This window comes from Nerophis ophidion, linkage group LG05 (genome assembly GCF_033978795.1).
Source record: "Nerophis ophidion isolate RoL-2023_Sa linkage group LG05, RoL_Noph_v1.0, whole genome shotgun sequence".
NCBI lineage: Eukaryota > Metazoa > Chordata > Actinopteri > Syngnathiformes > Syngnathidae > Nerophis > Nerophis ophidion.
In genome coordinates this window covers 12,039,698-12,063,207 of record NC_084615.1, presented here as the reverse complement: position 1 = coordinate 12,063,207, position 23,510 = coordinate 12,039,698, and positions in this window count along the sequence as shown.

The following is a 23,510-nucleotide window of genomic DNA, read 5'->3' as shown; positions in this document are numbered from 1 at the left end:
TGATTTTAGTTTTATAGCGACAAAATGGGCTAAAATGCTAACACGCTAATTGTTGGCGTTCTAAGATGATAGCACAAAGTAACAATATTAGTGATTTTAGTTTTATAGCAACAAAATGGGCTAAAATGCTAACACGCTAATTGTTGGCGTTCTAAGATGATAGTGCCAAATAACAATAACAGAGATCTTAGTTTTAGAAGGATAAAATTGTGTAACACGCTAATTGTTGGCATTCTAAGTAGTTAGTGCAAAGTAACAATATCAGTGATTTTAGTTTTATAGCGACACAATGGGCTAAAATGCTAACTCGCTAATTGTTGGCTTTCTAAGATGTTAGCGCCAAGTAACAATATCAGTGATTTTAGTTTTATAGCGAGAAAATGGGCTAAAATGCTAACACGCTAATTGTTGGCGTTCTAAGATGATAGTGCCAAATAACAATAACAGAGATCTTAGTTTTAGAAGGATAAAATTGGGTAACACGCTAATTGTTGGCATTCTAAGTAGTTAGTGCAAAGTAACAATATCAGTGATTTTAGTTTTATAGCGACACAATGGGCTAAAATGCTAACTTGCAAATTGTTGGCGTTCTAAGATGTTAGCGCCATGTAACAATATCAGTGATTTTAGTTTTATAGCAACAAAATGGGCTAAAATGCTAACTCGCTAATTGTTGGCATTCTAAGATGTTAGCGCCAAGTAACAATATCAGTGATTTTAGTTTTATAGCAACAAAATGGGCTAAAATGCTAACACGCTAATTGTTGGCGTTCTAAGATGATAGTGCCAAATAACAATAACAGTGATCTTAGTTTTAGAAGGATAAAATTGGCTAACACGCTAATTGTTGGCATTCTAAGTAGTTAGTGCAAAGTAACAATATCAGTGATTTTAGTTTTATAGCGACACAATGGGTTAAAATGCTAACACGCTAATTGTTGGCGTTCTAAGATGATAGCACCAAGTAACAATATCAGTGATTTTAGTTTCATACCATCAAAATTGGCTAAAATGCTAACATGCTAGCTGTTGGTGTTCATAGAAGATAGTACCAAGTAACAATATCAGTGATTTTACTTTTGTACCAGATAAATTGGCAAAAATGCTAACACGCTAATTGTTGGCATTCCAAGAAGATAAAGTAACAATAAGAGAGATCTTAGTTTTATAAGGATAAAATTGGCTAACACGCTAATTGTTGGCATTCTAAGTAGTTAGTGCAAAGTAACAATATCAGTGATTTTAGTTTTATAGCGACACAATGGGCTAAAATGCTAACTTGCTAATTGTTGGCGTTCTAAGATGATAGCACCAAGTAACAATATCAGTGATTTTAGTTTTATAGCAACAAAATGGGCTAAAATGCTAACACGCTAATTGTTGGCGTTCTAAGACGATAGTGCCAAATAACAAAAACAGAGATCTTGGTTTTAGAAGGATAAAATTGGGTAACACGCTAATTGTTGGCATTCTAAGTAGTTAGCCCAAAGTAAGAATATCAGTGATTTTAGTTTTATAGCGACACAATGGGCTAAAATGCTAACTCACTAATTGTTGGCGTTCTAAGATGTTAGCGCCAAGTAACAATATCAGCGATTTTAGTTTTGTATCAGATAAATTGGCAAAAATGCTAACATGCTAATTGTTGGCATTCTAAGAAGATAGTGCCAAGTAACAATAACAGAGATCTTAGTTTTAGAAGGATAAAATTGGCTAACACGTTAATTGTTGGCATTCTAAGTAGTTAGTGCAAAGTAACAATATCAGTGATTTTAGTTTTATAGCGACACAATGGGTTAAAATGCTAACACGCTAATTGTTGGCGTTCTAAGATGATAGCACCAAGTAACAATATCAGTGATTTTAGTTTCATACCATCAAAATTGGCTAAAATGCTAACATGCTAGCTGTTGGTGTTCATAGAAGATAGCACCAGGTAACAATATCAGCGATTTTAGTTTTGTACCAGATAAATTGGCAAAAATGCTAACACGCTAATTGTTGGCATTCTAAGAAGATAAAGTAACAATAAGAGAGATCTTAGTTTTATAAGGATAAAATTGGCTAACACGCTAATTGTTTGCATTCTAAGTAGTTAGTGCAAAGTAACAATATCAGTGATTTTAGTTTTATAGCGACACAATGGGTTAAAATGCTAACACGGTAATTGTTGGCGTTCTAAGATGATAGCACCAAGTAACAATATCAGTGATTTTAGTTTCATACCATCAAAATTGGCTAAAATGCTAACATGACAGCTGTTGGTGTTCATAGAAGATAGCACCAAGTAACAATATCAGCGATTTTAGTTTTGTATCACATAAATTGGCAAAAATGCTAACACGCTAATTGTTGGCATTCTAAGAAGATAGTGCCAAGTAACAATAACAGTGATCTTAGTTTTAGAAGGATAAAATTGGCTAACACGCTAATTGTTGGCATTCTAAGTAGTTAGTGCAAAGTAACAGTATCAATGATTTTAGTTTTATAGCGACACAATGGGTTAAAATGCTAACACGGTAATTGTTGGCGTTCTAAGATGATAGCACCAAGTAACAATATCAGTGATTTTAGTTTCATACCATCAAAATTGGCTAAAATGCTAACATGCTAGCTGTTGGTGTTCATAGAAGATAGCACCAAGTAACAATATCAGCGATTTTAGTTTTGTACCACATAAATTGGCAAAAATGCTAACACGCTAATTGTTGGCATTCTAAGAAGATAAAGTAACAATAAGAGAGATCTTAGTTTTATAAGGATACAATTGGCTAACACGCTAATTGTTGGCATTCTACGTAGTTAGTGCAAAGTAACAATATCAGTGATTTTAGTTTTATAGCGACACAATGGGTTAAAATGCTAACATGCTAATTGTTGGCGTTCTAAGATGATAGCACCAAGTAACATAATCAGTGATTTTAGTTTAATACCATCAAAATTGGCTAAAATGCTAACATGCTAGCTGTTGGTGTTCATAGAAGATAGCACCAAGTAACAATATCAGCAATTTTAGTTTTGTACCAGATGAATTGGCAAAAATCTTAACACGCTAATTGTTGGCATTCTAAGAAGATAGTGCCAAGTAACAATAACAGTGATCTTAGTTTTAGAAGGATAAAATTGGCTAACACGCTAATTGTTGGCATTCTAAGTAGTTAGTGCAAAGTAACAATATCAGTGATTTTAGTTTTATAGCGACACAATGGGTTAAAATGCTAACACGCTAATTGTTGGCGTTCTATGATGATAGAACCAAGTAACAATATCAGTGATTTTAGTTTCATACCATTAAAATTGGCTAAAATGCTATCATGCTAGCCGTTGGTGTTCATTGAAGATAGCACCAAGTAACAATATCAGCGATTTTAGTTTTGTACCAGATAAATTGGCAAAAATGATAACACGCTAATTGTTGGCAGTCTAAGAAGATAGTGCCAAGTAACAATAACAGTGATCTTAGTTTTATAGCGACACAATGGTCTAAAATGCTAACACACTAATTGTTGGCGTTCTAAGATGATAGCACCAAGTAACAATATCAGTGATTTTAGTATCATACCATCAAAATTGGCTAAAATGCTAACATGCTAGCTGTTGGTGTTCATAGAAGATAGTACCAAGTAACGATATCAGTGATTTTAGTTTTGTACCAGATAAATTGGCAAAAATGCTAACACGCTAATTGTTGGCATTCCAAGAAGATAAAGTAACAATAAGAGAGATCTTGGTTTTATAAGGATAAAATTGGCTAACACGCTAATTGTTGGCATTCTAAGTAGTTAGTGCAAAGTAACAATATCAGTGATTTTAGTTTTATAGCGACACAATGGGCTAAAATGCTAACTCGCTAATTGTTGGCGTTCTAAGATGATAGCACCAAGTAACAATATCAGTGATTTTAGTTTTATAGCAACAAAATGAGCTAAAATGCTAACACGCTAATTGTTGGCGTTCTAAGATGATAGTGCCAAATAACAAAAACAGAGATCTTAGTTTTAGAAGGATAAAATTGGGTAACACGCTAATTGTTGGCATTCTAAGTAGTTAGTGCAAAGTAAGAATATCAGTGATTTTAGTTTTATAGCGACACAATGGGCTAAAATGCTAACTTGCTAATTGTTGGCATTCTAAGATGTTAGCGCCAAGTAACAATATCAGCGATTTTAGTTTTGTATCAGATAAATTGGCAAAAATGCTAACATGCTAATTGTTGGCATTCTAAGAAGATAGTGCCAAGTAACAATAACAGAGATCTTAGTTTTAGAAGGATAAAATTGGCTAACACGTTAATTGTTGGCATTCTAAGTAGTTAGTGCAAAGTAACAATATCAGTGATTTTAGTTTTATAGCGACACAATGGGTTAAAATGCTAACACGCTAATTGTTGGCGTTCTAAGATGATAGCACCAAGTAACAATATCAGTGATTTTAGTTTCATACCATCAAAATTGGCTAAAATGCTAACATGCTAGCTGTTGGTGTTCATAGAAGATAGCACCAAGTAACAATATCAGCGATTTTAGTTTTGTACCAGATAAATTGGCAAAAATGCTAACACGCTAATTGTTGGCATTCTAAGAAGATAAAGTAACAATAAGAGAGATCTTAGTTTTATAAGGATAAAATTTGCTAACACGCTAATTGTTGGCATTCTAAGAAGATAGTGCCAAGTAACAATAACAGTGATCTTAGTTTTAGAAGGATAAAATTGGCTAACACGCTAATTGTTTGCATTCTAAGTGGTTAGTGCAAAGTAACAATATCAATGATTTTAGTTTTATAGCGACACAATGGGTTAAAATGCTAACACGGTAATTGTTGGCGTTCTAAGATGATAGCACCAAGTAACAATATCAGTGATTTTAGTTTCATACCATCAAAATTGGCTAAAATGCTAACATGACAGCTGTTGGTGTTCATAGAAGATAGCACCAAGTAACAATATCAGCGATTTTAGTTTTGTACCACATAAATTGGCAAAAATGCTAACACGCTAATTGTTGGCATTCTAAAAAGATAGTGCCAAGTAACAATAACAGTGATCTTAGTTTTAGAAGGATAAAATTGGCTAACACGCTAATTGTTGGCATTCTAAGTAGTTAGTGCAAAGTAACAGTATCAGTGATTTTAGTTTTATAGCGACACAATGGGTTAAAATGCTAACACGCTTATTGTTGGCATTCCAAGATGATAGCACCAAGTAACAATATCAGTGATTTTAGTTTCATACCATCAAAATTGGCTAAAATGCTAACATACTAGCTGTTGGTGTTCATAGAAGATAGTACCAAGTAACAATATAAGTGATTTTAGTGTTGTACCAGATAAATTGGCAAAAATGCTAACACGCTAATTGTTGGCATTCTAAGAAGATAAAGTAACAATAACAGTGATCTTAGTTTTAGAAGGATAAAATTGGCTAACACGCTAATTGTTGGCATTCTAAGTAGTTAGTGCAAAGTAACAATATCAGTGACTTTAGTTTTATAGCGACACAATGGGTTAAAATGCTAACACACTAATTGTTGGCATTCTAAGATGATAGCACCAAGTAACAATATCAGTGATTTTAGTATCATACCATCAAAATTGGCTAAAATGCTAACATGCTAGCTGTTGGTGTTCATAGAAGATAGTACCAAGTAACGATATCAGTGATTTTAGTTTTGTACCAGATAAATTGGCAAAAATGCTAACACGCTAATTGTTGGCATTCTAAGAAGATAAAGTAACAATAAGAGAGATCTTAGTTTTATAAGGATAAAATTGGCTAACACGCTAATTGTTGGCATTCTAAGTAGTTAGTGCAAAGTAACAATATCAGTGATTTTAGTTTTATGGCGACAAAATGGGCTAAAATCCTAACACGCTAATTGTTGGCGTTCTAAGATGTTAGCGCCAAGTAACAATATCAGTGATTTTAGTTTTATAGCAACAAAATGGGATAAAATGCTAACTCGCTAATTGTTGAGGTTCTAAGATGATAGTGCCAAATAACAATAACAGAGATCTTAGTTTTAGAAGGATAAAATTGGGTAACACACTAATTGTTGGCATTCTAAGTCGTTAGTGAAAAGTAACAATATCAGTGATTTTAGTTTTATAGCGACACAATGGGCTAAAATGCTAACTCGCTAATTGTTGGCATTCTAAGATGTTAGCGCCAAGTAACAATATCAGTGATTTTAGTTTTATAGCGACAAAATGGGATAAAATGCTAACTCGCTAATTGTTGGCGTTCTAAGATGATAGTGCCAAATAACAATAACAGAGATTTTAGTTTTATAGCAACAAAATGGGATAAAATGCTTACACGCTAATTGTTGGCGTTCTAAGATGATAGTGCCAAATAACAATAACAGAGATCTTAGTTTTAGAAGGATAAAATTGGGTAACACGCTAATTGTTGGCATTCTAAGTAGTTAGTGCAAAGTAACAATATCAGTGATTTTAGTTTTATAGCGACACAATGGGCTAAAATGCTAACTCGCTAATTGTTGGCGTTCTAAGATGATAGCACCAAGTAACAATATCAGTGATTTTAGTTTTATAGCGACAAAATGGGCTAAAATGCTAACACGCTAATTGTTGGCATTCTAAGATGTTAGCGCCAAGTAACAATATCAGTGATTTTAGTTTTATAGCAACAAAATGGGCTAAAATGCTAACACGCTAATTGTTGGCGTTCTAAGATGATAGTGCCAAATAACAATAACAGAGATCTTAGTTTTAGAAGGATAAAATTGGGTAACACGCTAATTGTTGGCATTCTAAGTAGTTAGTGCAAAGTAACAATATCAGTGATTTTAGTTTTATAGCGACAAAATGGGCTAAAATGCTAACACGCTAATTGTTGGCGTTCTAAGATGATAGTGCAAAATAACAATAACAGAGATCTTAGTTTTAGAAGGATAAAATTGGGTAACACGCTAATTGTTGGCATTCTAAGTAGTTAGTGCAAATTAACAATATCAGTGATTTTAGTTTTATAGCGACACAATGGGTTAAATTGCTAACACGCTAATTGTTGGCGTTCTAAGATGATAGCACCAAGTAACAATATCAGTGATTTTAGTTTCATACCATCAAAATTGGCTAAAATGCTAACATGCTAGCTGTTGGTGTTCATAGAAGATAGCACCAATTAACAATATCAGCGATTTTAGTTTTGTACCAGATAAATTGGCAAAAATGCTAACATGCTAATTGTTGGCATTCTAAGAAGATAAAGTAACAATAAGAGAGATCTTAGTTTTATAAGGATAAAATTGGCTAACACGCTAATTGTTGGCATTCTAAGTAGTTAGTGCAAAGTAACAATATCAATGATTTTAGTTTTATAGCGACACAATGGGTTAAAATGCTAACACGCTAATTGTTGGCGTTCTAAGATGATAGCACCAAGTAACAATATCAGTGATTTTAGTATCATACCATCAAAATTGGCTAAAATGCTAACATGCTAGCTGTTGGTGTTCATAGAAGATAGCACCAAGTAACAATATCAGCGATTTTAGTTTTGTACCAGATAAATTGGCAAAAATGCTAACACGCTAATTGTTGGCATTCTAAGAAGATAAAGTAACAATAAGAGAGATCTTGGTTTTATAAGGATAAAATTGGCTAACACGCTAATTGTTGGCATTCTACGTAGTTAGTGCAAAGTAACAATATCAGTGATTTTAGTTTTATAGCGACACAATAGGCTAAAATGCTAACATAGCTGGGAAATTTCATTCTTATTTGTACTGTAAAGTTCAAAATTGAATGACAATAAAAAGGAAGTCTAAGTCTAAGTCTGTTGGTGTTTGTAGAAATGTTAGCGCCAAGTAACAATATCAGCGATTTTAGTTTTGTACCAGATAAATTGCCAAAAATGCTAACACGCTAATTGTTGGCATTCTAAGAAGATAAAGTAACAATAAGAGAGATCTTGGTTTTATAAGGATAAAATTGGCTAACACGCTAATTGTTGGCATTCTACGTAGTTAGTGCAAAGTAACAATATCAGTGATTTTAGTTTTATAGCGACACAATTGGCTAAAATGCTAACATAGCTGGGAAATTTCATTCTTATTTGTACTGTAAAGTTCAAAATTGAATGACAATAAAAAGGAAGTCTAAGTCTAAGTCTGTTGGTGTTTGTAGAAATGTTAGCGCCAAGTAACAATATCAGCGATTTTAGTTTTGTACCAGATAAATTGCCAAAAATGCTAACACGCTAATTGTTGGCATTCTAAGAAGATAAAGTAACAATAAGAGAGATCTGAGTTTTAGAAGGATAAAATTGGCTAACACGCTAATTGTTGCCATTCTAAGTAGTTAGTGCAAAGTAACAATATCAGTGATTTTAGTTTTATACCGACAAAATTGGCTAAAATGCTAACATAGCTACGAAATTTCATTCTTATTTGTACTGTAAAGTTCAAAATTGAATGACAATAAAAAGGAAGTCTAAGTGTAAGTCTGTTGGTGTTTGTAGAAATGTTAGCGCCAAGTAACAATATCACTGATTTTAATTCTACACTAAAATTCTGTATTATTTAGTGCTATTCTTTAATGTTATCTACACTATAACTGTAGTGTGTGTGTGTGTGTGTGTGTGTGTGTGTGTGTGTGTGTGTGTGTGTGTGTGTGTGTGTGTGTGTGTGTGTGTGTGTGTGTGTGTGTGTGTGAGACGCTGATTGAACATTGAAAGGTGGTCATTTCCCAAGCAATATTGCACAAGACAAGTAGAAGGTTGAAGCAACATACTTCTTGACAAGGTTGAATCAATGTCAGGTTGTGACCTTGAGTGACCTTGAGAGAGTTAATGAGCCAGGGGATTGCCGTGAATATTTGCACTAATAGTTCCTGTGAGTGGTTCGTCACAGGTCCGTAAGGCCGGGCGTGCGCTCAAAGTATCTCAGTCAAGACCTGTGTGACTGGAATGTAATGACAGGTTTGTTACAGCGGCTAAGAGCACACATTTGCCAAAACACTTCTGTCACTTTTTCAAAAGTCCTCACGCAGTTCTCTGAAGCAACTTCCATCACTTTCAAAATGCACTAAAAGTAGCAAGTGACTTCCTGCACGTGTCAGATCAACTCACTCTTCCACAACGCTAACAAAGGACACACACTTTTTCACCCTCAAAACAATGAGCTAACAAACACTAGTTAGAATAATGATGTGGAAGTTATCACACAACTCCTACGTTTAAAGGCTGTTGCTATAGTTACTATCAATTGTGCTGAAGTTGCACTTTTCTATTTGTGCAATAGGACAACTTGCAATGCAAAGTTGCGAGTCGTCTCGTATCAGTGTTTGTGTCCAGAACATCAAGTACCGTGACGCAGACAGAGCAGAGACAGGGCGATATAACGAGTGTCAGCACATTTCCATTTCTGAATAATGAAATATTGTGTCCAACTGGGCCTGCTGAAATTACACCCCTTCCTTCAGAAGCAGCTTCAGTGATGTAACGCTCACTATCATGTTAGATCCACTATAGACTGGACTCTCACTATTATGTTGGATCAACTATGAACTGGACTCTCACCATTATGTTAGACCCACTATGGACTGGACTCTCACACTATTATGTTAGATCCACTATGGACTGGACTCTCACACTATTATGTTAGATCCACTATGGACTGGACTCTCACTATTATGTTAGATACACTATGGACTGGACTCTCACTATTATGTTAGATCCACTATGGACTGGACTCTCACACTATTATGTTAGATCCACTATGGACTGGACTCTCACTATTATGTTAGATACACTATGGACTGGACTCTCACACTATTATGTTAGATCCACTATGGACTGGACTCTCACTATTATGTTAGATCCACTATGGACTGGACTCTCACTATTATGTTAGATCCACTATGGACCTTAGAGTGTAGGTTGGAACTGTAACTAAGTGTACAGCCCAATACCTCTCTCCTCATTGAGCCAAATTGAACACTGTCTCTGCATGATTCCTTGCTTCTTGTCTGTTGAATAGATGCCATCAGTGTTTGGACCTGACACAGGTGGCACCTGACAATGTTTTCTTGTGTGAAACATTATCAACATCTCTGTTGATAATTCACAGCAGAATACAAGCGATGTTACTGGAATAAATCCGACATGATGCAGAAGGATTCAATATATTTGATGTCTCTTATTTATTCATTTTTTTTGCACTGAGCTATTCCAAAGTACAAGAATGTGTAAACTGATCCAGGCACCCTGGTACTGATCATCTACTTCTTCTGTGGTGTGTCTTTAGACTTGCAGCTCGGTTGATGCAAGCTGGGTCAACGTGTCAATCAGACCTTGTACGCCATTAGGTGGTCGGTGTTCTGGGCGACTAGAGACTCTGAGTGAGACATGCCTTGAGATCTCTCCCACCCGTGTGTCTCCCTCCCCAGCTCTCCACAAACACCCACATCAAAACCTTCAATACAATCAGTCCTTCATGACTGTGAAACCTGGGAAAACCACCAAGTCAATCATCAATAAACTACACCTGTTTTTCAGCACCTGTCTCAGGTACGGACTGAGGGTTTGCTGGCCCAACAAGACATCAATCAATCAATGTTGACTTTTATAGCCCTAAATCACCAGTGTCTCAAAGGGCTGCACAAGCCACAACCACATCCTCGGCTCGGATCACATATCAGGGCAAGGAAAAACTCAACCCAGTGGGACATTGAGAAACCTTGGAGGAGACCATAGATGTGGGGACCCACCTGGACGACAGGTGCAATGGACGTCGAGTGGATCCAGTTAATAGTGTGAGAGTCCAGTCCATAGTGGATCTAACATAATAGTGTGAGAGTCCAGTCCATAGTGGATCTAACAAATTAGTGTGAGAGTCCAGTCCATAGTGGATCTAACATAATAGTGTGAGAGTCCAGTCCATAGTGGATCGAACATAATACTTAGAGTCCAGTCCATAGTGGCTCTAACATAATAGTGTGAGAGTCCAGTCCGTAGTGGATATAACATAATAGTGAGAGTCCAGTCCATAGTGGATCTAACAAATTAGTGTGAGAGTCCAGTCCATAGTGGATCTAACATAATAGTGTGAGAGTCCAGTCCATAGTGGATCTAACATAAGAGTGAGAGTCCAGTCCATAGTGGATCTAACATAATAGTGACAGTCCAGTCCATAGTGGATCTAACATAATAGTGAGAGTCCAGTCCATAGTGGATCTAACATAATCGTGTGAGAGTCCAGTCCATAGTGGATCTAACATAATAGTGTGAGAGTCCAGTCCATAGTGGATCTAACATAATAGTGAGAGTCCAGTCCATAGTGGCTCTAACATAATAGTGTGAGAGTCCAGTCCATAGTTGATCTAACATAATAGTGTGAGAGTCCAGTCCATAGTGGTTCTAACATAATAGTGTGAGAGTCCAGTCCATAGTGGATCTAACACAATAGTGAGAGTCTAGTCCATAGTGGATCTAACATAATAGTGTGAGTCCAGTCCATAGTGGATCTAACATAATAGTGTGAGAGTCCAGTCCATAGTGGATTTAACATAATAGTGAGAGTCCTGTCCATAGTGGATCAAACATAATAGTGTGAGAGTCCAGTCCATAGTGGATCTAACATAATAGTGTGAGTCCAGTCCATAGTGGATCTAACATAATAGTGTGGGAGTCCAGTCCATAGTGGATCTAACATAATAGTGAGAGTCCAGTCCATAAAGGATCTAACATAATAGTGTGAGAGTCCAGTCCATAGTGGATCTAACATAATAGTGTGAGAGTCCAGTCCATAGTGGATCTAACATAATAGTGAGAGTCCAGTCCATAGTGGATCTAACATAATAGTGTGAGAGTCCAGTCCATAGTGGATTTAACATAATAGTGAGAGTCCAGTCCATAGTGGATCTAACATAATAGTGTGAGAGTCCAGTCCATAGTGGATCTAACATAAGAGTGAGAGTCCAGTCCATAGTGGATCCAACATAATAGTGACAGTCCAGTCCATAGTGGATCTAACATAATAGTGAGAGTCCAGTCCATAGTGGATCTAACATAATAGTGTGAGAGTCCAGTCCATAGTGGATCTAACATAATAGTGTGAGAGTCCAGTCCATAGTGGATCTAACAAATTAGTGTGAGAGTCCAGTCCATAGTGGATCTAACATAATAGTGTGAGAGTCCAGTCCATAGTGGATCTAACAAATTAGTGTGAGAGTCCAGTCCATAGTGGATCTAACATAATCGTGAGTCCAGTCCATAGTGGATCTAACATAATAGTGTGAGAGTCCAGTCCATAGTGGATCTAACACAATAGTGAGAGTCTAGTCCATAGTGTATCTAATATAATAGTGTGTGAGTCCAGTCCATAGTGGATCTAATATAATAGTGTGAGTCCAGTCCATAGTGGATCTAACACAATAGTGAGAGTCTAGTCCATAGTGGATCTAACATAATAGTGTGTGAGTCCAATCCATAGTGGATCTAACATAATAGTGAGAATCCAGTCCATAGTGGATCTAACAAAATAGTGTGAGAGTCCAGTCCATAGTGGATCTAACATAATAGTGTGTGAGTCCAGTCCATAGTGGATCTAACATAATAGTGTGAGAGTCCAATCCATAGTGGATCTAACACAATAGTGAGAGTCTAGTCCATAGTGGATCTAACATAATAGTGTGTGAGTCCAATCCATAGTGGATCTAACATAATAGTGAGAGTCCAGTCCTTAGTGGATCTAACATAATAGTGTGAGAGTCCAGTCCATAGTGGATCTAACATAATAGTGTGAAAGTCCAGTCCATAGTGGATCTAACACAATAGTGAGAGTCTAGTCCATAGTGGATCTAACATAATAGTGTGTGAGTCCAGTCCATAGTGGATCTAACATAATAGTGTGAGAGTCCAGTCCATAGTGGATCTAACACAATAGTGAGAGTCTAGTCCATAGTGGATCTAACATAATAGTGTGAGTCCAGTCCATAGTGGATCTAATATAATAGTGTGAGTCCAGTCCATAGTGGATCTAATATAATAGTGAGAGTCCAGTCCATAGTGGATCTAACATAATAGTGTGAGAGTCCAGTCCATAGTGGATCTAACATAATAGTGAGAGTCCAGTCCATAGTGGATCTAACATAATAGTGTGAGAGTCCAGTCCATAGTGGATCTAACATAAGAGTGAGAGTCCAGTCCATAGTGGATCCAACATAATAGTGAGAGTCCAGTCCATAGTGGATCTAACATAATAGTGTGAGAGTCCAGTCCATAGTGGATCTAACATAATCGTGTGAGAGTTCAGTCCATAGTGGATCTAACATAATAGTTTGAGAGTCCAGTCCATAGTGGATCTAACATAATTGTGTGAGAGTCCAGTCCATAGTGGATCTAACACAATAGTGAGTGTCTAGTCCACAGTGGATCTAACATAATAGTGTGTGAGTCCAGTCCATAGTGGATCTAACATAATAGTGTGAGTCCAGTCCATAGTGGATCTAACATAATAGTGAGAGTCCAGTCCATAGTGGATCTAACATAATAGTGAGTCCAGTCCATAGTGGATCTAACATAATAGTGAGAGTCCAGTCCATAGTGGATCTAACATAATCGTGTGAGAGTTCAGTCCATAGTGGATCTAACATAATAGTTTGAGAGTCCAGTCCATAGTGGATCTAACATAATAGTGTGAGAGTCCAGTCCATAGTGGATCTAACACAATAGTGAGTGTCTAGTCCATAGTGGATCTAACATAATAGTGTGTGAGTCCAGTCCATAGTGGATCTAACATAATAGTGAGAGTCCAGTCCATAGTGGATCTAACATAATAGTGTGAGAGTCCAGTCCATAGTGGATCTAACATAATCGTGTGAGAGTTCAGTCCATAGTGGATCTAACATAATAGTTTGAGAGTCCAGTCCAAAGTGGATCTAACATAATAGTGTGAGAGTCCAGTCCATAGTGGATCTAACACAATAGTGAGTGTCTAGTCCATAGTGGATCTAACATAATAGTGTGTGAGTCCAGTCCATAGTGGATCTAACATAATAGTGAGAGTCCAGTCCATAGTGGATCTAACATAATAGTGAGTCCAATCCATAGTGGATCTAACATAATAGTGAGAGTCCAGTCCATAGTGGATCTAACATAATAGTGAGTCCAGTCCATAGTGGATCTAACATAATAGTGAGAGTCAAGTCCATAGTTTCGGGTGTTAAAATGACACTTAAAAGGCTTTATGTGGACATCATGACTATATATCAATGTTTGTTGTTGTTGTTTTTAGGATGAGTACTTTGACTTTTTGTTTTATTGAACTGTTATTTACTTCTCTTTTTGACTGTTTTGGGTATTAAAATGACACTTAACAGGCATTGTGTGGATATCATTAGTATCTTCGTTGTTATTTTAAGGATGAGCACTTTCACTTTATTTTTGTTTTATTGAACTGCTGATTTACTTCTCTTTATTACTGTTTAGTGTGTCAAAAGGGCACTTAAAAGGTTTTGTGTGGATATCATGACTATATTAATGTTTGTTGTTGTTTTTTTTAGGACAAGTACCTTGCCTTTTTGTTTTATTGAAATGTTATTTACTTCTCTTTGACTGTTTTGGGTGTTAAAATGACACTTAAAAGGCGTTATGTGTATATCATGAGTATATTAATGTTTGTTGTTACTGCTTTTAGGATGTGTACTTTGACTTTTTGTTTCATTGAACTGTTATTTACTTCTCTTTATGACTGTTTTGAGTGTTAAAATAATGCTTAAAAGGTTTTATGTGGATTATTACTGTCTGGGGTTTTAAATGTTATTTAAAATATTCAAAGAGCGACTAGTACCATCGTAAAAGTGAAATTGTTGTTGTTGTTTTTAAGATGAGTGGTTTTACCTTATAAATATTTTATTGAATTGCTGAATTACTTCTCTTTGAATGTTTTGGGTGTTAAAAGGGCACTTAAAATGTTTTGTGTGGATATCATGAGTATATTAATGTTTGTTGTTGTTGTTTTTAGGATGAGTACTTTGACTTTTTGTTTTATTGAACTGGTATTTACTTCTCTTTATGACGGTTTTGGGTGTTAAAATTACATTAAAAGGCTTTATGTGGATATGAGTATATTAATGTTTGTTGTTGTTTTTAGGACAAGTACCTTGCCTTTTTGTTTTATTGAAATGTTATTTACTTTTCTTTGACTGTTTTGGGTGTTAAAATGACACTTAAAAGGCTTTATGTGTATACCATGAGTATATTAATGTTTGTTGTTAATGCTTTTAGGATGAGTACTTTGACTTTTTGTTTTATTGAACTGTTATTTACTTCTCTTTATGACTGTTTTGAGTGTTAAAATGATGCTTAAAAGGTTTTATGTGGATTATTACTGTCTGGGGTTTTAAATGTTATTTAAAATATTCAAAGAGCGACTAGTACCATCGTAAAAGTGGAATTGTTGTTGTTGTTGTTTTTAAGATGAGTGGTTTTACTTTATAAATATTTTATTGAATTGCTGAATTACTTCTCTTTGAATGTTTTGGGTGTTAAAAGGGCACTTAAAAGGTTTTGTGTGGATATCATGAGTATATTAATGTTTGTTGTTGTTGTTTTTAGAATGAGTACTTTGACTTTTTGTTTTATTGAACTGGTATTTACTTCTCTTTATGACGGTTTTGGGTGTTAAAATTACATTAAAAGGCTTTATGTGGATATGAGTATATTAATGTTTGTTGTTGTTTTTAGGATGAGTACTTTGACTTTTTGTTTTATTGAACTGTTATTGACTTCACTTTATGACTGTTTTGGGTGTTAAAAATATACTGAAAGGCTTTATGTGGATATCATGAGTATCTTTGTTGTTGTTCTTAAAGTGAGTACTTTGACTTTATTTCTGTTTAATTGAACTGCTGATATACTTCTCTTTTTTACTGTTTAGTGTGTTAAAAGGGCACTTAAAAGGTTTTGTGTGGATATCATGACTATAATAATGTTTGTTGTTGTTTTTTTTAGGACGAGTACCTTGCCTTTTTGTTTTATTGAAATGTTATTTACTCCTCTTTGACTTTTTTGGGTGTTAAAATGACACTTAAAAGGCATTATGTGTATCTCATGAGTATATTAATGTTTGTTGTTACTGCTTTTAGGATGAGTACTTTGACTTTTTGTTTCATTGAACTGGTATTTACTTCTCTTCATGACTGTTTTGAGTGTTAAAATGATGCTTAAAAGGTTTTATGTGGATTATTACTGTCTGGGGTTTTAAATGTTATTTAAAATATTCAAAAAGCGACTAGTACCATCGTAAAAGTGGAATAGTTGTTGTTGTTGTTTTTAAGATGAGTGGTTTTACTTTATAAATATTTTATTGAATTGCTGAATTACTTCTCTTTGAATGTTTTGGGTGTTAAAAGGGCACTTAAAAGGCTTTATGTGTATATAATGAGTATATTAATGTTTGTTGTTACTGCTTTTAGGATGAGTACTTTGACTTTTTGTTTCATTGAACTGTTATTTACTTCTCTTTATGACTGTTTTGAGTGTTAAAATAATGCTTAAAAGGTTTTATGTGAATTATTACTGTCTGGGGTTTTAAATGTTATTTAAAATATTCAAAGAGCGACTAGTACCATCGTAAAAGTGGAATTGTTGTTGTTGTTTTTAAGATGAGTGGTTTTACTTTATAAATACTTTATTGAATTGCTGAATTACTTCTCTTTGAATGTTTTGGGTGTTAAAAGGGCACTTAAAATGTTTTGTGTGGATATCATGAGTATATTAATGTTTGTTGTTGTTGTTTTTAGGATGAGTACTTTGACTTTTTGTTTTATTGAACTGGTATTTACTTCTCTTTATGACGGTTTTGGGTGTTAAAATTACATTAAAAGGCTTTATGTGGATATGAGTATATTAATGTTTGTTGTTGTTTTTAGGACAAGTACCTTGCCTTTTTGTTTTATTGAAATGTTATTTACTTCTCTTTGACTGTTTTGGGTGTTAAAATGACACTTAAAAGGCGTTATGTGTATATCATGAGTATATTAATGTTTGTTGTTACTGCTTTTAGGATGTGTACTTTGACTTTTTGTTTCATTGAACTATTATTTACTTCTCTTTATGACTGTTTTGAGTGTTAAAATAATGCTTAAAAGGTTTTATGTGGATTATTACTGTCTGGGGTTTTAAATGTTATTTAAAATATTCAAAGAGCGACTAGTACCATCGTAAAAGTGGAATTGTTGTTGTTGTTTTTAAGATGAGTGGTTTTACTTTATAAATATTTTATTGAATTGCTGAATTACTTCTCTTTGAATGTTTTGGGTGTTAAAAGGGCACTTAAAATGTTTTGTGTGGATATCATGAGTATATTAATGTTTGTTGTTGTTGTTTTTAGGATGAGTACTTTGACTTTTTGTTTTATTGAACTGGTATTTACTTCTCTTTATGACGGTTTTGGGTGTTAAAATTACATTAAAAGGCTTTATGTGGATATGAGTATATTAATGTTTGTTGTTGTTTTTAGGACAAGTACCTTGCCTTTTTGTTTTATTGAAATGTTATTTACTTTTCTTTGACTGTTTTGGGTGTTAAAATGACACTTAAAAGGCTTTATGTGTATACCATGAGTATATTAATGTTTGTTGTTAATACTTTTAGGATGAGTACTTTGACTTTTTGTTTTATTGAACTGTTATTTACTTCTCTTTATGACTGTTTTGAGTGTTAAAATGATGCTTAAAAGGTTTTATGTGGATTATTACTGTCTGGGGTTTTAAATGTTATTTAAAATATTCAAAGAGCGACTAGTACCATCGTAAAAGTGGAATTGTTGTTGTTGTTGTTTTTATGATGAGTGGTTTTACTTTATAAATATTTTATTGAATTGCTGAATTACTTCTCTTTGAATATTTTGGGTGTTAAAAGGGCACTTAAAATGTTTTGTGTGGATATCATGAGTATATTATTGTTTGTTGTTGTTGTTTTTAGGATGAGTACTTTGACTTTTTGTTTTATTGAACTGTTATTTACTTCTCTTTATGACTGTTTTGGGTGTTAAAATTACATTAAAAGGCTTTATGTGGATATGAGTATATTAATGTTTGTTGTTGTTTTTAGGATGAGTACTTTGACTTTTTGTTTTATTGAACTGTTATTGACTTCACTTTATGACTGTTTTGGGTGTTAAAAATATACTGAAAGGCTGGTCCGCGCGCAGCTGTCGCACAATGGCCGCCTCTGCTGCGGGAATAAACAAGCAGGGGGCCCTGGCCTCCATCACCTCCGTCACCGGCCCCACCACCATGGAGCCGTGCGGCCCGACACGGCAGGGCGGCGAGCGGAGGTGCGGTTAAGGTCGGCGTGTTTATTCAAACTTGGAAAGACAAAAAAAAATGGCGGTGTTCGGGGGCGATTTTTTTTCTCCCCAGGTTTTTTTTTTTCGCGCTTTGCTAAAATGTCATAAATGGACAGCTGGCGTCCTTTAAAACCACATTTGACTACGACGTGTCCGAACACCTGCTTTGTGGACAACACCTGTTTGTTTGTAGGGCTGCACATGCTACATGCTACATGCCAACGGTGCTACATTCCTCTCCGCCGCTAGTTGGCGCCAAAGATGAGGCGTTCAAGGCCTACTGAAATGAGAGTTTCTTATTTAAACGGGGATAGCAGGTCCATTCATTGTGTCATACTTGATCATTTCGCGATATTGCCATATTTTTGCTGAAAGGGTTTAGTAGAGAACATCGACGACAAAGTTTGCAACTTTTGGTTGCTAATAAAAAAGCCTTGCTTGTACCGAAGTAGCAGACGATGTGCGTGTGACGTCACGGTTTGTGGAGCTCCTCACATCTGAACATTGTTTACAACCATGGCCACCAGCAGCTAGAGCGATTCGACCCGAGAAAGCGTCAATTTCTTCAGTAATTTGAGCGAGGATGAAAGATTTGTTTTTTGATTGATTGATTGATTGATACTTTTATTAGTAGATTGCACAGTTCAGTACATATTCCGTACAATTGACCACTAAATGGTAACACCCCAATAAGTTTTTCAACTTGTTTAAGTCAGGGTCCACGTTAATCAATTCATGTATACTCTAGGCTTTAAATAGACTGCCTTTTTGGACCAGTTGATCTGCCGTTTCTTTTCTTTTTCTCCTATTTCCCACTCTCCCTTGTGGAGGGGGTCCGGTCCGATCCGGTGGCCATGTACTGCTCGCCTGTGTATCGGCTGGGGACATCTCTGCGCTGCTGATCCGCCTCCGCTTGGGATGTTTTCCTGCTGGCTCCGCTGTGAACGGGACTCTCGCTGCTGTGTTGGATCCATTATGATTGAACTTTCACAGTATCATGTTAGACCCCGCTCGACATCCATTGCTTTCCTCCTCTCCAAGGTTCTCATAGTCATCATTGTCACCGACGTCCCACTGGGTGTGAGTTTTCCTTGCCCTTATGTGGGCCTACCGAGGATGTCGTAGTGGTTTGTGCAGCCCTTTGAGACACTAGTGATTTAGGGCTATATAAGTAAACATTGACTGATTGATTGATTGATATCATGAGTATCTTTGTTGTTGTTCTTAAAGTGAGTACTTTGACTTTATTTCTGTTTAATTGAACTGCTGATATACTTCTCTTTATTACTGTTTGGGGTTTTTAATGTTATTTGAAATATTCAAAAGAGGGACAATTGTACAAGTAAAAATGTTGTTTTGAGCAGGCAGGTTATTATGATGTATTTTAACATTAGGAGCCATAGAACAGGGGTCAGCAACCTAAAATGTTGAAAGAGCCACATTGGACCAAAAATACAAAAACAAATCTGTCTGGAGTTGCAAAAAAAATAAAAGCCATATTACATACAGACAGTGTGTAATGAGATATAAATTGAATTAAGAGGACTTAAAGGAAACTAAATGAGCTCAAATATAGCTACAAATGAGGCATAATGATGCAATATGTACATGCAGCTAGCCTAAATAGCATGTTAGCATCGATTAGCTTGCAGTTATGCCGTGACCAAATATGTCTGATTAGCACTCCACACAAGTAAATAACATCAACAAAACTCACCTTTGTGCATTCATGCACAACTTTAAAAGTTCGGTGGACAAAATAAGACAGAAAAAGAAGTGGCAAAAATCACGTCCTAGAAAGTCAGAGAAAGTTGTACATGTAAACAAACTAGGGTGAGTTCAAGGACCGTCAAAATCAGTAGGACAAAACGGCGCTCGCCAAATACTCGAATCAGTCAAGCATGTTTAATATAAACAGTGTGTTTTATAACAATTAGGGAGGTTTGTGTCATGTTTGTCCCCCTACGGCAGGGGTGTCCAAACTTTTTCCACAGAGGGCCGCACACAGAAAAATGTAAGCATGGGGACCATTTTGATACTTTTAAACCATAACAAAATATATGGATTTTTTTTTTTTTATCCTTGGGCTCCTGGGGAGCTAGAGGGTCTCAGTCACTGAAATATTAAAAATAAGTCAAATTATTATTTTTTTAATTTATTTAATGCTTACAGTAAATCTCTATATCAACTTGAGGTTGATATAAAGTAAAACAAATAAGGTTTTATGCCTTTTCTGTCAAAGACAACTTTGTTTTTTTATAGTAAAACTGAAATATGCAGTATTTAGATAGATAGATAGATAGATAGATAGATAGATAGATAGATAGATAGATAGATATATAGATAGATAGATAGATAGATAGATAGATAGATAGTACTTTATTGATTCCTTCAGGAGAGTTCCTTTATTTAGCAATTAAAGCCCTTAAAGATCAATACTGCAGGACACCATTGATTTTAGTGATTTAATATTTTTGAGTGAAAAGTTTAATAAAATCCTAATAAATATATTTGAGATCTGAAAGGTTCCCCACTCATAAAGTGATGCATTTTTTTTGTTTTTGTTTTTTCACTTTTAAATTTCAAGATCAACTTCCGATATATCAGTCGATTTTAAGTGTGAACTATTATTTTGTTTGTGTTATGCTCTTTTGTCAAAACTTTGATGTTTTCATATGGCAACCACACAACATGCGCAATATTTTTTCCACATAAAACATTTTAAATGGATCATTTTTAAGTCATAATGTATTATAACATAGATCTTGTTGTCCTTTTTATTGAGCAATAGGGAAAAAAAAGAAAATAAAGACAAAAGGAACCAAAAAAACTGCCTGCATGGCAGCTTTGTGTCAACATTGCCACTTTTTCTCATTAGATTTCACCTCATTACACTTTTTTAAAATGTTTATTTTTTATTTTGGCGATACTATCAATTTTGCAATTTTTGCAGAATGTGTGGCGGGCTGGTAAATGATTAGCTGCGGGCCGCAAATGTCCCCCGGGCCGCACTTTGGACACCCCGGTCCTACATAAACCATATTAAAACAAAATATATGTTTTTTCTTCCATCTTTTTCCATTTGTCATACATTTTTGGAAAAAGCTCCAGAGAGCCACTAGGGCGGCGCTAAAGAGCCGCGGGTTGCCGACACCTGGAGGAGATTATTATTTGAAGGAGATTCATCCTCATCACATTCTTCTTGTCGCCATGGCAGCCGGTTTCAATAAAGATGAAGAAACACGTTGGAGTCAGTTAGAATTTGTTTTGGACTTTTTTTTATTTTTTTTATTTTGGCAATCTTCACATAAAACAAAGAACAACAACAAAAAAAAGGAAAACAAAAAAACACTCATTTGAGCAATGATTGAGCCGAAAGGGTGTAGGTTGAAGCAACGCTTATATAAACCTACCCCATCACAACAAGAACAAGATTCAAAAATATATAAAATCTACAACATGCTTCACTTATATTACTTTTTTTAAGCAATATATAAGCAACATATATGTAGCACACGTCTCATATACACAGTTTAACATTTAAATCAAACATATACATTTGTACACTTTCTTTATATATATATAAGTCTCACCTTAAAACTCATCTGTATACTCTAGCCTTTAAATAGACCTCCTTTTTAGACCAGTTGATCTGCCGCTTCTTTTCTTTCTCCTATGGCCCCCCCCTCCCTTGTGGAGGGGGTCCGGTCCGATGACCATGGATGAAGTACTGGCTGTCCAGAGTCGAGACCCAGGATGGACCGCTCGCCTGTATCGGTTGGGGACATCTCTACGCTGCTGATCCGCTTGAGATGGTTTCCTGTGGACGGGACTCTCGCTGCTGTCTTGGATCCGCTTGAACTGAACTCTCGCGGCTGTGTTGGAGCCACTATGGATTGAACTTTAACAGTATCATGTTAGACCCGCTCGACATCCATTGCTTTCGGTCCCCTAGAGGGGGAGGGGTTGCCCACATCTGAGGTCCTCTCCAAGGTTTCTCATAGTCAGCATTGTCACTGGCGTCCCACTGGATGTGAATTCTCCCTGCCCACTGGGTGTGAGTTTTCCTTGCCCTTTTGTGGGTTCTTCCGAGGATGTTGTAGTCGTAATGATTTGTGCAGTCCTTTGAGACATTTGTGATTTGGGGCTATATAAATAAACATTGATTGATTTAAAAAAAAATGTTTGCTCTTCTTTCTTATATTTATTAATGATAAATGATAAATGACTTAAGTGTGTTGTGCTAGGTGCAGGGATGATGACGTCACCAACATGTCAGACGGAAAGGAGAGGGGGGGGGGTGATGGGATGAGGGGAGGGGGCGGCTGTCACATCCCCGCCGTGCAGCCTCCGTGACAGCGGCAGTCAGATCCCCGACATGGGATGCGAGGGCTCGGATGCGATAGTCTTCCATATTTGAGGACTAGGATGGGATGAGAGGACCCCCGCCGGGCGAAGATGCGCATGGCCCCGCCCACTTAACCACATGAAGATGTGACGAGCTGGAGGAGAAAATACATCAACATCCTTTTTTTTTTTCTTTTTTCTCCCTCCTTTTGGCAGCAGCCGATGTTGTCGCCTTCGTGTCTGCGTGCCGGAGCTCCATCTTGGACAGCGTGGCTGCGCGGCTGCAGACGTCAGCCGCGAGGACAACAAAGAGCTCCTTTTTGCCTCCGGACTTCGTCATGAGCGAGCCTACGCCGGAAACATGACATCTTGTCTTTTGTCCAGGCTGCTGGAGCCCACCCCGGCGGAGAGGGGGCGGGCACACCTGGCTGGGATCACCTGTCAGTCACAGCAAGTCCATATTCTTCTGCTTATCCCAGGTCGGGCCGCGGGGGCAGCAGCCTAAGCAGAGAAGCACAGACTTCCCTATACCCGGCCACTTGGTCCAGTTTCCATGCAAAATGACATCAAGTCATCTTTATGTCAATAAATGCACTTCTTTTGCTCCTGGCAAGCAGCAATGTACAGCCGGGGCCGCCATTGTTGCTACACCTTTGTTGTGAAGGTCAAGTTTATTGATGGTCAGCTGATTAGTGGCGGCAGGTAAAAATAATAGTTTGCTCGCTCACGGGAAAGAACTTCCTTCTTTGTGGGCACAAGCCCCCCTCTAGCCGCCCTTAGCTGGATTTACAAGCTACCAGCAAAACAAAACACAGGCTTCGCTACACATCTTAAAGATGGTCT